Source organism: Mustela erminea, chromosome 6, assembly GCF_009829155.1.
Source record: "Mustela erminea isolate mMusErm1 chromosome 6, mMusErm1.Pri, whole genome shotgun sequence".
Taxonomy (NCBI): domain Eukaryota; kingdom Metazoa; phylum Chordata; class Mammalia; order Carnivora; family Mustelidae; genus Mustela; species Mustela erminea.
Window position 1 is genome coordinate 33496606 of NC_045619.1, and position 16111 is coordinate 33512716.

Here is a 16111-nt window from a genome sequence, read left to right on the forward strand (position 1 = left end):
CACAGGGACTCTGCTACTGAGCAGGGGGCAGGAAGAGCAGGTTACCAGATGGTCATCAACAATGATGGTGGAAACTATTGCTGCTTTTTGGTTCTTTACCAGACGTGTCTTCAAAGACATGTTATGAAACTTTCAAATGATACCACAGGAATCCATTTCTGTGATAATGACTGTAATTTGACAGTCAAATGAAAGTCTTAAGACTAGAATAATGCATTGTCTCTTTTTATGACCTTTTTGTAAACAAAATATGGTACACAGTGTGACTATGTAGAAGGTAGGGTGGGTTTTTTGGGGGTTTGTTTTTTTTTTTTGGACTGTTAGTGTTGTTCATAGATTGAACAAATAAGAGTACATAGTCTAAGCTTGAAGACAGGACACAATGAGAGAGATAACAGGATGTTTGTGTTAAGTTCCATTCTGTGTTTTAAAACACACAAAACCGTTTGATGTCGCTGTTTTTAAAGCACTTGAGTTATAGTGAACTGAGTTAACAGAATTAATTAAGTCAACAAATACTGAGCACTTACCATGTACCAGGCATCATTTTAATTGCGGATATACAAAGACTAATGGAATAGACAAGATCAGGGAACCTGTAACTAAAAGAAAAGACAGAATAAATAAACAAAAAAATTAGAAAATAATTACCAAGAGAAAAGAAAAGGTAATATAAATAACAGTGCTAAAATAAGGAAATAGACATAATCAGGTACCAAAGTTAGGGATAGTCTTTACAAAATAACGTTTAAGTTAAACCTGAAACAAAGGGGCTTATAAGCATACTGCCTGTTTTGTGCTCCTGAGCAAGAAATTTTTTTTACATTAAAAATCATTTTTGGGAGATGTGAGTGGCTCAGTGGGTTAAGCCTGTGCCTTCGGCTCAGGTCATGGTCTCAGGGTCCTGGGATCAAGCCCTGCATCGGGCTCTCTGCTCAGCAGGGAGCTTGCTTCCTCCTCTCTCTGCCTGCCTCTCTGCCTACTTGTGATCTCTCTCTCTCAAATAAATAAATAAAATCTTTTTAAAAAATATTAAAAAACCATTTTAAAGGTTGAAGAATTGTACATGAAAATTATATAAAATTTAAAGTTTAGTGTCCATAAATAAAATTTTACTGAAACACAATCATGCTCCTTCATTTAGAGCTTTCACTCTCCAATGGCTGAGTTGAATAGTTACGATAGAGACTGTGTGGCCTAAAAGACTAAATACACTTACTATCTTGTCTTTTCTAGAACTTTGTCCATCCTTGACCTAGAGATAAGCAGAATTCAACCTTAGGAAGAGGCAGGGGAAAAGCTTTCCAGGAACAGGGAGGGTCATGCACAGAGCTTCTAAAATTAAACAAAGCCAAGTGGCAGAACCCTAGTGACAAGTGGAAACATGGAAAGAAATTAAGTAGAAGAGATAGTCGGGGGCCAGTTCATATAAGGTCCTCTTGTCAACTAAGTGTGTCTACCATGAAGAGCAAAGGGCAATCCATGACAGATTTTAAGTAAGGAATTACTCGATTGCTCACATTTTAAGAAAGATCTCCCTGACTTCTCCGTGGAAACTTGAATAGAAGAGATTAATTCAAATGGAAAGCTATTTACTGGCATAAGCCAGGCAAGAAGGCACCATGGTTTGGTTAATAAGCTGCTTATTACAAATCCTTGAAGAGAGAAGCTCAGAAGTTAAGGGTAAGCATGTAGAAACTTTTTATAGCATTTGTTATTCCCAAGACATTCAAGCATTTGATCTGGAGATTCACCTCCTTAAGTAAACAGGGCATAGGCTGCCTCAGGTGTTATGGGCTCATGTAGTGAGTTACGTAGGCTGGGACTTAGAAATCAGACCTGAGTAGGAGGACCATGCTATACACCATGTGATATGTTAGGGTAGGCAGTCAACTGTTACCCAAGTGGGAATAAAAAATGGAGAAAGTGTATGCAGTTATTCATTGATATAATATCCTCTGAACCTTACAAAATTGTAACAGGTTGCATTTGAGTGAAGCATTTCTTTCATCAAGAAAAAAGAGAGAAAAAAGAGAAAGAGGAAGGGAGGGGCTTAGGAGGGAGCGAAGGAGGAAAGAGAGGAAGGAAGACTACAGATAAGCCCTCTTTGAAACCCCAGACAATTTCTTTGCTATGTGTCTCATTTTAGTTATGCTTCAAACAGCTTTCGAGGGACTCTTGTTCAGTGAGATTAATAATTTTTTTTATTACACCTCACAGTAAAAAACCAAAACCAAAACCAATGAAGCTTAATAAATCATTTGCAAAGTGCTGTGTCAATTACACCTCTGGCTCATTTTCCCATTACGTACTTGTGAGAATTTCACTCTAAGTATGTATGCACTTGTTTCGTGCAGGGAATGCTGGAATTGTTGCCCATTCCCGCTGGAAGGAGACTAGTTAAAAGCTATGTGATTGGACGGTATGTTAACTAGCTGGAATCTAAATAAGAACCTGGGGGGAAAAGGCCAGTTGAAATCATCATAGCTATTCCTGCAGTGGAATAGCTCTATCAGCAGAACTTGCCACTGTGCAATACATCTGGGCCAACCCCTGGTGGCCCCCTTTTAGGAATGCTTAAGAAAACTGAACTGATACTAACAGCACATTCTGCACATCATATAGATGTTTGTTTTCATTGTTGTTAGTACACTGGGCTCACAGTCCAAGTTAAAGGCCAATTCATTTGAAGTTTAGAACTTTCAGCAGAATGTAAAAGAGGTTAATTGATTTATACTAACACAGATAAAGGGGCTTTTGTGCAGCTGAGAATGGCTAAAGCAAATTTGTCTAAGCATGATTCTAACCAGGAAAGACATTAAACATGAAATGTCAGGGTAAGATTCTGAATGTGAATTGAGAAAAATATTTCATATTTCAACATAATGAAAAGGACTGGATTAAAAGTTGGGAACCTAGAATACTACTCTATAATTGATTAACCATGTGACCTTGACAAGGTCATTTAAAATACTTTTAGCCTCAACTTTTTCAATAGGATAGGAAAACGGGGTAATTTCATTTAATCTGTTAATTTATAATTATCTAATGTAGCTAAATGAGATAATGACTGAAGACATACTTTGAAAATTGCCCATATGATTTCTTTTTTTAAATGAACTCATTAAATGAGCCCTAGAGTCAGTATAGTTACTAATCTACTGAGAGAAAAAAAAAAAGTCAAATTATTCTGGGCATAAATAAGGCACAAAAGTCACTGAAATATTTCCATGGGTGTCTGAGGAAGGTAAGAGGAGTTGGACGTATATAAATCATCTCCTACCTACACCATCACTGTTTCTTCTCATGTTGACTTCAGAGTTGGAAAGGTTGTCTCATCTCTGAGTGAAGCTTAGCTCCCAGACATAAGACAGATGAAGCAGGTTATCAGCAACGAGTTTGGGGAGGCCAGCTTGTAACTTTTCAGTTTACAATAGGATCTTTTCAAAATTCCACTATAAATCTGGACACATGAATTTTGTATGACTTTTTTTTTCATATAACTTCTATTTTCAAGCATATCTATGGAGGGAGGAAGTGGAGATAAAAATATCATTTTGTAATAGATTGTGGCCCTTTGTGCCCCACCAGGAGCAAAGGACAGAGTAGATGTTGAAACCAGATCAGTATAAAAAATCAGGAGTTTTAGCCAGAAGCTAAAACACTCTCTTACAAACAGTAATCACAAATCTTTTCTAAGGTGACCTGGGTTTTAAAGAAAATGGAAACCCTTCCTCTTAAAAGACCCTAAGAAATAAAGTGTTATCTTTCCAGCTGAGGTTAGAGTTGTTTGTGACCTTAGCGCTGGCAGCAATGGAAAAATCATGTCGAGCTTTAATATGTTCCTCACATGGTAGTTTTTTCAAAGGAATAAACGCATATGTGATTCTGATGACCTCATGCAAGATATAGAGGTGTGACATTAGAGTGGGAGACCAGCAAGGCTTCACTGGAAATCTTTTCATGCAGACTGCTAAAGATATTGCCCATACCATATAAATTATGTTGTGTTTTTCCAACTTATAGCTCCCTGTTTCTCACTAAAGCTAAAGCCAGCATGGCTATAGGATTTTTGCTGCTTTGACCTCTAATAGCAACAAAAACAAGGCATGAATATTGACTTGGAAAGGAAGGGAACAGAGAAGGTTTTTTTAGTGAGATGATCCTCAAGGGGTATCGAATACAGAAGAAGCAGCACATGTATATTTAAGCCACATCTATAAATAAAAAGTTCCTCTGGGACAAAACAAGTAGATGATTAAGTATTTGAAAAACATAAAGCAGACACTTGTAACAGAGTCATTAAATGAAAAGAAAATTAGGCAGACTGGAAAATCAATAAGCTGAGATAGGCTTGTCTAGCCCAGATACAAACAGTAGCAAAAGTCTGGAAGCATTTATCCTTCCTTTGATTAATTTTTACCTATCAGCACATTTTTTTTTAAAGGCCCTTCTAAAGCCATTTCTTGAAGCAAAAGGTAGAATCCTAAAACACATATTCCAACTTCAGGAAAATTAGCTTTCCCAAAAAGTCTAACCATTTAAAAGAATTAACAGTAGTTCTAAAAGATAATACAAGTATTTTATATATATACATTTATATCAAATATATTTTTCATATATATGAAATAAATACTTATATATAGTATATATATCCAGAATGTTATATACATTTACACACATATATATACACATACATGCATATGGATTTTGCAAAAAAAGTTAGCAGTCATCATACACACTTCTTCATGAGCAGTTGATTAATAGTTATTCCAACTGACTCTAATAGCTGTTCATAGACACATGACAAATATTTGAATTTTCCCAACTTGGTCCTTGTGGTGGTAGCGCTCAATGTACTGGTAAAATTTAGTTCCCTTGACTATTGTAATAAAAGCAATAGTATAAGAAAAAGACGATTCAACCCTATATGTATCCTTTTGAAGAATATAGCTCTGTTACTTTGAAAACTTAGTTGAGATATCTAAATGCTTGTGGAAAATGGTGACTAGCATAACTGCAAGAGATATTTTTCAGGGGATAACTCCATAGAGCAGCTTTCAGATATTTCCACTGTGCCTATGGACTTAATCATGCTCGCTCCCCCTGTTAACTTGAGTTAGTCCATGGGAAAACCTGTAACACATATACCTTCTCACTATTCGAAATAATATTTGTTTTAAATTATAAAGGAAAAATGTATTTATTTTTATGCCACAGTGCTATTGTGTTTGTTTGTTTGTTTGTTCATTTTACCAGTTTTAACCAGTGAAAAGAAACACCAGGAGTATAACTGGCAGATTCTTCTTATTCTCTGCTTTAAACTCTAGCCTTTACATCTCTGTTTACTTGATGTCTCAGAACTTCAGTTTCTTCCCTCTCATTTATGATCTTGAACTCATATTCTCCTGCCTCCTTTGGGAACTTGTCCCATTAATCATGCAGTTTCTCACTTTTATCATCAGAATCTTTCCTTCAACTGGTTTCCTCCCATATGCTCTCATAAATATGCTTATGTTTCCATTGCTGAAAACATACAAACCACACACACACACACACACACACAGACAAACTTTTCCTTGATTTTATCTCCTCATAACCGACCATCCTGTCTCAAATTCTTTCAGTTTTTCATAAACTCTATCGTCCCTAAAACTTTTTGGTATTGCATGGTAAGGCTAAGCATGTCCATGTCCAATGTCCCAGAATTCTATTCCTAGGTAAATGGCCCAGGAAATTTTCACACTTGGGAAACAGGTGATACACAAAAATTTGTAGAGCTGTATTATTGGTGAAGCAAAATTCTGAAAACAGCAGGAAAATCTGCCTAATAGATGGACATATAAATTTTGAAACCATTTACACTGGACAACTATACAGCAAAGAAAATGAATTTACCTCAGCTACAAGAATAAGCATGGAAGAATCTCAAAACATTATGTTGAATGAAAAAAAAAAACATAACATTCAGAAACTAGAAAAATTTAGTGATGTATGGATTAGACATATACATATTTGTTAATAATATAAAGCAAAACAAGTAACATACACTAAATTCATAACAATAAATATATATTCAATAAATATATATTCCTAGTTATATAACAATAAATATATATTCCTAGTTCCACATATTGAAGAAAAAGGGGAGGATACAAAAATAGGAACACAGAGTGCTTTAATAGCTTTAATATAATTGGAACTGTTCTGTTTCTTACATGAGGTGGTAAATCCATGAAAGTTATATCTAAACTTGATCTAAGTCATGATTTATCATGAAAGTTATTTCATAAAGTGTGATTTATCTTGCGACTTTAAAAACTCTTACCATCTCTCTTGTTGCTATCTTTTTGCATATTTCTCAGTCAGTGATATTCTTTCCCCTTTTTTACGCCCAGGCCCCAGCCCACACCCTCAGTGTTTGCAGGTTACTCTCCACTCATACTCACCTCTTAGTTGTGTCTTTCCCAGGAGGTCTTCCTTGATCTCAAGAACGTCAGCTCCTTTGTTATATTAGCCCTTGGCATCTTTATCTTACATTTTCTTAATGCTCAGTTTACTCGTTAAAGCCCTGTTTTCTCCACCAGGCACTAACTTCTACTGGGGAATATAGTAGTAAGCACAGAACCTGATGCAAAATACTAATCAATAAATCTTTTTTGAATTGAGTTATTCTGTTTTTGGTGAAACTTATAAGAGCAGATCAGCCTCACCATGAAAACTTCTTCAGGTCAAATTCACTCTTCATTATTCTAAACTATGATTGTGGTGCCCACAGATCTGTTCTCATTGCTTTCAGAGAGGTTGCCAGTGACCTTGTAATGGTCTTTAGTTAGTGTAAATCCTGAAACAACTTGAGCTCTCTGGATATTTGATACTCCTAAAGAGAACATTCTATAATTTGCTTAACCATTACTGAGTGTTTTGTATGTCTTAGAAAATGTGAAAATGCCTCCCTTAGATCAACACTTGTCTCTCCCATAGTCCCTCTACTTCTACTTGTCTCCCTTTCTTCCCTGAGCCCCATGTGCTCTCCTGTTTTCACCAGGGATTGGTCCTCATCCTTGACTCTTCCTATTCGATATCTTATGACTGTCCCTTAGTTAATCTGATCATCACTTTTTTTTAAGATTTTATTTATTTATTTGAGAGAGACAAAGAGCATGAAAGAGAGAGAGAGTGCATGAGCAGGGGGGAGGGGCAGAAAGAGAGGAAGAAGCAGGCTCCCCACTGAGCAGAGAGCCTAAGGTGAGGCTTGAGATCATGACCTGAGCCCAAGGCAGATGTGTAACCCACTGAGCCACCCAGACATCTCTGATCATCTTCTTTTAAATTAGTACAATATCCATCTTACTGCTCCCTGCATCTAGTAACTCCTGCACCAGTAAACTTTCCACACTCATCTTTCTTAAAGAAAAAGAAAGAGGGATGTTTGGGTGACTCATGTGGTTGAGCATCTGCCTTGGACTCAGGTTGGGATCCTGGGATCCTGGGATGGAGTCCTGCATCAGGCTCTTTGCTCAGCTTGGCGCTTGCTTCCCTCTTGGCTCCCCCACTCATGCTCTCTCTCTCTCTCTCTTTCTCTCTCTCTCTCTGGCAAATAAATGGATAAAATCTTGAAAAAAAAAAAGAGAGAGAGAGAGAGAAAGAAATCCACTGTTATTCCCTGCTTTGAAATTTGTAATTCCCTCTTATGAGTCATTGGATACAGCTTAAATTCATAAGTCCAGACCATGAGGCTTCTCACAGCATCTGACAAATAGCTCTCAGCCTCCTCTTCAGGTACACTCCAATGTGCCCTGTGCTCCAACCACTCTGAATGATGTGACTTTTCTTTATATACATCCTATACTTACACACAGGTCTCTACTCATATTACAACTTATGGTAAATGTTCCTTTGACTCTGCTGCCTTATTCAGAAAATTCCAATCTCAAAGATTCTAAATTGGGAGAAAGAGTATGTCAGAAAATATTTGAAAATCTGATTAAAAAAAGATATTGAACCCTTTGTCAGATAAACTTATACCTGCATACACAATTGTACACAGAATTTCATGGAATCTAGTCTGTCTTAAAGGAGTTGAATGGGAAAATACTGTGTAAATATGAGATACTCCTCCTTCTTCCCCTGAGACAGAAAAATCTTGCTCTGAACTTTATTGCCATATATAGAACACAGAGGAAATGGTTTTCAATGAATTTTGAACAAGTAGGCAATGTTATTCAGGTTGGCCATGCTGGAAAAACTGTTGCCCACATCACATAGGCAGTTGGGCATTCCATGAAATGATTTGCACATTCCCTAAAGTCAAAATAGAGCATCCTAGGAGTAGTAAGGGTCAAAAGATAATTACCTGAGCAAAGTAGTGATGTCGGAGTTTATGGAAAGTTAGCAGATTAAGACCACGTGGTTCTTCTAAGTCATCATCTTTCAACAATCTTTAGCTTCTAGTTGATATAATGGAGCCTACCAAAACATGTCGTGTGCATTTAGGCATTATACTAGGCACTAACATACACTTAATTATAAAATTAGCTTGTGATCTTGAGGTTTCTTTATCTGGAGAATTATAGCATTTTTATATCCAGTTCCCCATGAGATACTTAAGAGAATGATTTATTTGTCACCTCCGATGTGCTAAACTTGAGTTTCAAGGAGACAGGCTGGCACTATATACAGTCTGAGGTTAAACATCATATCATCAACTCCCATTACTAGATGAGCTTGAAAAGCATAAAGGACATCACAGAAATGCTAGCCACATAATAAAACTTAGTGGCAAACAATGAATATATTTTATTTTTTCAGTAAAAGCATGGCATGAAATAATCATCCTTAGTCATATATACTCGCTACTCATTATGATTTTGCTGCATGGAAGGTCATGAGGTCTAAAAACACTAATTAACTGGGCAAAAGAAAGTGTTGGCCGGTTTCAAGTGAGGGTAACTCTGGTAAGTCTGAGCCATCAGACAGTTCTGTGGAATTCTACAGCAGCATTTTAAAAGATGTATCTAATCCCCTAAAATGCTGAGTGTATTTTGAAAGAAATGGACTCACCGTTGAGCAATTGAACCACAGAACTTTTTACTACATTTAAGAGGAAACACATATTCCCTGAAACTGAAGTTTAAAATATATAGATTTTTACGCTAGACTTCACAATTTTATTGATACTTTGCATAACAAAACAAAACAATCAGATATGCCTGAACATTTTAAAGTGAGGTTAGAAAAAGGAATAAAAAACTATGAAACAGTAGCCAAAAAACATATGGCGTTCTTGATAAGCAGTGTTTAGAGGGCCATTGGTTTTGTTTTAAATGCAACTCAAAATTTCTGAAAGTCTTGTTATGTGTTTATCATTTCCTAAAATTATAAACAACAATGATCTTCACACAAGGCCTCTTACAGCATACTAATTATGCTCAGAAGAGGAAAAAACTCATGTTTCTCATCATTATTTTCAGTCCATCTACCACCATAAAAGAAATACTTATGAGTGAGCTTGTAAGCATAAAATCCAAAAAAACTAATATCTCAGAGTTAATTTTTTTTCAAAGTCATTGAAAATACATTTTAGATAGTACTATGTCTAAGCTTGTCTGGAAAAAAAATATAATCTAGCTTCGGTTATATTACATACATTAGGCACAGTAAGTACATTAAAGGAAGAAACAAGTACAACATAGCTTAATATTTTAAATGATTAGGAAGCCTTCAAATTTACAAAATATGTGCAGTTATGTTCACTCATTTAACTATTATGATCTTATGAATTATGGGACTTTAATCTCAATTTTGCCAATGAGAAAAGTAGGCAAACCTTGAGGTAATTGAACAAGTGGCTCAAGACCAGATATCTTTTAAGTGCCAGAGTTTGGGTCTGACTGTGTAAAGTCTTGGACTCTTAACCCATCTAGCAGAGTATCTGAGAATCTCATCAAGAATGGGAAAAATATCAATCTTTAGGAAAGAAAAAAAGTCAAAACGAATAACCTGTGAGGTGAGAACAAATCACCTAATTTGCAAGAACCGAGAACACGATACACTATATGTTATCCTGTAAGACTTCTGCAGGCATATTATTGTTCTCATTCGATCTCAGGAAATACAAATCATAAAAGGAAGAATAGATCCTTCGAGCTCACAGTTTCTTTAAAAATGTAAATTAAGAGTGGGGAAGCAAGAAAGCTAATTTTAACAAGATTTCGCCATTGTCTTGAGGAACATTAAACTGAAGAAACAACTCTAAATTTGGTCATCGAACAAGGGGTTCTCTTATAGGAGACACATGGTGTAAATCAGTACCTAATGCACATGCCAGAGGAGAGACCCAGCAGGACCCCTCCACCTACCATGTTACCTATAGCTTCTATACCTCTTTTTTTTTTTTTAAGATTTTATTTATTTATATGACACACAGAGATCACAAGTAGGCAGAGAGGCAGGCAGAGAGAGAAAGCGGGGGAAGCAGGCTCCGCGCTGAAGCAGAGAGCCAGATACAGGACTCAATGACAGGACCCTGAGACCATGACCTGAGCCGAAAGCAGAGGCTTGAACCCGCTGAGCCACCCAGGCGCCTCTGCTACAGCTCCTCTTGAGTGGGAGTCAGGAGTCCCTTACTGCAGAGCCTTGGCTTTTTCTTTCTTTTTTTTTTTTTTTTTAAGATTTTATTTATTTGACAGAGAGAGATCACAAGTAGGCAGAGAGCAGGCAGAGAGAGAGGGAGAGGAGGAAGCAGGCTCCCTGCCAAGCAGGTAAGAGGTTAGCACACCTCAAAACCTTTTGAAAGAAACCAGCAGTTCACCCATCAGTGATGTTTGAGCAGATACCCTGCATCTTTCCTTTCCTTCAGCCATCTTCAGATCATCCAAGTAAGCCAGCCCAACTGTGGACATTCAGCCTTAATCCTGGTAGTTCATTCGGGTCATACTTGAGCAAGTTTTCTGATCATCTTTGAGAGAACAAATATTTTTTAAAAGATGCATAGACACTAGGTATACAGATCAAAAAACTATTGTAATTAGGCAGAAAATCAGGGACTCAGTGTGTGTTCTTGTTTGGGAGGAAGGTTAGTCCACTGTGCACAAAGAGTGCTATGAAGTGCCAAAGATTAATATAATTAATTATGGGTTTATTAACCAGGTGTTCTTAAAATGCATTGTAGACTTACACAGAGTAAGTTTAGGGGCTAAACCATGAATTTACCACAGAGCAAAAAAAGTTTTAAAGACATTTAGCAAAACAGAATTCAGCGTTTGACAGAGTGATTGTCACACATTGACAGTGGATGGCAGAAACTATGTGTTATATGACCTGAGAAAACTATTTCCCTGTAGTTTGAACAATTAGGAGATCAATGCCAACCAATTATTTGAATTTATCCATTACACATTTATTGATGCCAGCTACGTATAATCAATCAACATAGATTATACCTGGTGAAAAATTCAAAATTAGAATAAAAATAGTGAATTTTCTGGGACGCCTGGGTGGCTCAGTGGGTTACGCCTCTGTTTTCAGCTCAGGTCATGATCTCAGGGTCATGGGATCGAGCCCCGCATTGGGCTCTCTGCTCAGCAGGGAGCCTGCTTCTCTCCCTCTCTCTCTCTGCCTGCCTCTCTGCCTACTTGTGATCTCTGTCAAAAAAATAAAATCTTTAAAAAAAAATAGTGAATTTTCCAATGAAATTGCTTTCTGATGTTTTCATTTTTCTATTATCGGATGGGTTTCAGTCACAACTGCAAGAATGTTGTTGCAGGTAGCATGAAGAAATTTCTGATAGTCTGAGATTTAGAGGAAGAGGTCATTAGAGAAATTAAGGCATTTGTATTTTTAAAACATGTATATTATTCATTATATATTATATAAAATATTACAATTAATATGTATGATGATTTGAAGTTATTTAACATAATTTAATCTTTGAAAGTTATTTTCACAAAATATTTTTGCTGTTAGATGGACAATGGGATTTTAAGCAAAATTATAGCAAAGCAATTATTATTTGAAAAAATACCACAGTTTAAATAGCATGTTAGAGAAATACAAGCCAACAGAATGTGTATTATTGATTTCTTGTGATAATTTTTACAGAAAATGACCATTTTATATTCTGATGACAACTATTATTCTCTGTGAGCCCTTGCTGAAATGTTTTTACATGTGAGATGTGTTAGAACTGTATTAAAAAAGTTAGTCAATTATAGATAATCCATTGTCTTAATGAGGTTTCTATCAACAGACGAAAGTGGTAGCTGCTTGAAATAGGGCTGTAGATTGAATCTATTCATGAAAACATGTTCCCTATTGACTGGTGCTTAGGGAACTTGATGATTTAGTTTTAATTTAGAAGCGATAGTTAGTGTCCCAAACTCTACTTGAAATTTCTTTTATTAGTCTTTTTCACAAGGGAGCCAAATTGTTACTTCCTCATAACTGCCCTGCAATTTTCAGAGATTACTCTAAGTGTGAATTGTCAACTATTCCTTCCAGCTGCCTCCTGTCAGGCTATAATCCCATACTGAGCCTTGTCAGAGGTCACTGAGCTCTTGACTAATGCACTACATTAGGGAAGGAAAGCAGAATGTCTCCAGGACACAAATGGCAGGAGACATACTGCAGAACTAGGTATTCCTTAAAAATAAAATCATACTAAACTTTAAATCCATGAAATGTTAAGAGTCCTTTTCAGTAAATTTCCAATAACCTAAACTCTAACTAAAGTTACTATATCAAAAGTCTAAAATCACTTGGCATTAGTTTTTATTATCTGATAATTTTCGGAGTTGAAACTTTTGAGCTATTAATAATGATGAGCAAACTGTTGTTAAGAAAAAGACTTACGCCAGTGTACCTGTTCCTTTTTCACAATGGCCACCTTAAATCAATTTGAGGGATATTTAAATTTTCACTCTTTCCTGATATTTAATATAGCATTACATTTATTTAAGCTTTTAAAATCTTTTATATTAAAATCAACTTTAGTGAAGGCAGAAATCTGCAAATGTAGGAAGAGGTGAAATTTTAAATTTCAAAAATGTATCTTGTGAGATCCTTTGATATGTGAACATTTGGTTGTCTCAGTAAGACATAATTAGGAAAAACATTTGCCCACCACTTTGTAATAGACTGGTTTAAGAATCACTCTTTATGCAAACCACCAAATATTGTTCTCCATTTGGTCTTGATGCTAAAGTTTCTTTATTATTTTTATGATTTAGCCTTATAGAAATAATCTTGAAAGACTATTCTTTACTTAAGGAGATTCTAATGTTTGCTATGAAACATGCTAAGAAATACCTTCTTTTATTTCCATTGCCAAAGTTAAATAATCTTAACAGAAGGTAAGGAAAAAGATGCATCTATGAGACCATTTTATGTAGAACAAGATTTTAAAAAATCCTTTATTCTTACATAGGGTCAATTATGTTTTTAAAGTATCAGAATTTTAATCATGCCTGTCAAAACTACAAAATTAAGCTCTATTTTTGAAAAATGTAAAATGAAATAACCAGTATCTGACTGTCATTCTGTGTCAACTGAAAAATACGTTATTGTTTTGAGAAACTCTTCTTTTCTTTAGATGATTTACTTTGTCATTTAAAAGTGTCATTTAAAAAGAAAAAAATGCATCAGAACATGTTACAAAATTTTAAGAAGTTATATATTTAAAAGTTAACATTTTGCTTGCCCACTTGGAATGATACGAGTTTACATTTTTTTTCCTGAAAGAATGAATTAATTGATTCCATATCTCTCATAAGGAGTTACCTTTGTGGAAATTAAAGTAATGCATGTTCTCTCCTCCCTTTTGTTTTCAGAATGAACATACAAATATAAATTCTTTAAAGTAGCACTACCGTTGGTATGTTTTTATCACTTTGATTTTTTATCTTCTTTGCTTTTTATTTATTTTCCTCCCAAAAGGATATTACTTTATTCTCCTTCATTTCCTCTGAAATGAACATCATTATTAAATTTAGTATGGCAAAATGGGTTAAATTGTGCCACAGTCTCACTAATATACATTACATTTTGGTTAAAGAAATCCAAAAGTGCACAATTATTTCTCAAAGTTTAAATAGTAATTTATCAAATCAGAGCTTAATGTAAAATTCATTGATTTCTTGTAATTACTTGAGGTTCTTTCTGATTTAGAGGAGGTCATAAGCCGACATCATGAGCTTCTCCAAAGCCATTCTCTTCTCAGCGTTTTTAGGACACCCAGTTAGGTATCCTTAGGCAGAGAGAATTATTTCATGACATTTTTTTCTTTCTCACCTTAGTTTCCAGTCACCCGTTGGACCTCCATGCCAATTGGAAATGAATAACATTTTTTCTAACATCCTAAGGCTTCAAATTAGGGATCAGGAGTAAGGTCTTCCAACAGAAGGCTGGTTGGGCTCTGGAATTTAATTAAAGTTCTTCTAATGGTCTGAAACATTCTCAATTTTTCTTCTTTAATTACTTCTGGGATTTAATTCAAAATTTAAATTTCTTTCAATGAAATTCTTCAATATCACATTGAAAATTAAGTGCATTATACTAAAGATACAAAACTATTGGAAATATAGAATTTGAAAAATGCAATGCATTATTAAAATACTTAAGAAAGATGACTAGGTTGCAACGTCTCTGTATAGAGATATTAGATTGTAGACTTTCAGTGCATTCTAGTTATAGTTAAGAAAATTCTGTATTTGTCACAAGGTGGATCCCAATTCCCACTGAGATTCATTCTCATTGAAATGACTGAGAGAGATGGTATCTTAGACATCCCAAATATAAAATGACAATTTTGTATTATTAGATTTAAATAGAAAGATTGTAGTCTTGGAGGTATTTTCTATTTTCTTAGTAGATTAATATATTTTCATAGTGGAAAAAAAAATGAGGGATCAAGAAAATATGTTTTGTGAACAATTAGGAAACTGGAGCTATTTTACCAGGATCAAGGAAGACCTGAAGACCAGGAAGGTTGGCATGAAAGCTTTCTTCAGTATTTGAATGGCTGGTATGCAGAAAATGATATATGACCTTTCTGTCTTCCACAAATATGTGGAACTGGTATTGATGGGTAGAAGTCAGAGAAATAGGCATTTTGATTCAATTTGAAAGATGAAAATTATCTAATATAGAGAAAGATAGTAACAAAAAGTAGTGAGCTTGTCTCTATAATGCTTCAAGAAACTGGGTGGCAATCAGTCAAGAACCTACAAAGAGATTTCTGCAACAAGAGAGGCCTGGGAGTATATAGCCCCTAGGATCTTCTTCAACCCTAGAACATTTGCTTCTTATCTTCTGATATTGAGTGAAATAATACAAGCAAACTAGCATCTATGAGTTGGGAAAAAAAAAAAACTCTGTAAACTGGTTCTGTGCCTATTATTTGCTAGAAGCTTGAATTGAAAATCTAAAGAAAAATGTTTCATAAGAAATTTTAAAATGATGAATTGCAAATAAGCAAGTATATTTTGACTTTTTTAAAGTGTCACTTGCTGGCCCATTTTTTCTTTTCTTTTTTTTAATCCAGACTGAAGCTGGAAAAATATAAAATGGGGCTGGAACATTTTCATATATCAGGAAGCAGAAGGTGCTTCATAAATGATTGAGGCCCTGTCAAAAGAATACAGAAGCCAGCTTGAATATTTTTACCATTGGCCAAAACAGTGACGATATGAGCATCAAAATGGTTGACAAAAACAGATTATAATGCACTGAAAATATAAGAAACTCTGAAACCATATTGTTACAAATAAAAAGATGAATTAATTGAAAGTTAGTTGATGAATAGGATATTGACATAGTATGTACAAAATTCCTAGTAACTATAAAAGGCGAAAGATTAACTTTGCAGTGAAGAAGTCTACCTTAAGTGATCAAAATGAGTACCATCAGCATGGAATGAGTTGAGATCATATTCTATATAGCAGTATGTAATAGTGGTGATGTCAGTAATGCATTGCCTGAATCTAATCATTGGGAAAGACAGTAGATCAACCCAATTTGAGAGTCACTTCAACAAAGTAAATGACTTATAATCTACCAAAGTGTCATGATCCTAAAAGTTGAGGAACTGTCCCATATTGAAAAAGATTAAAGT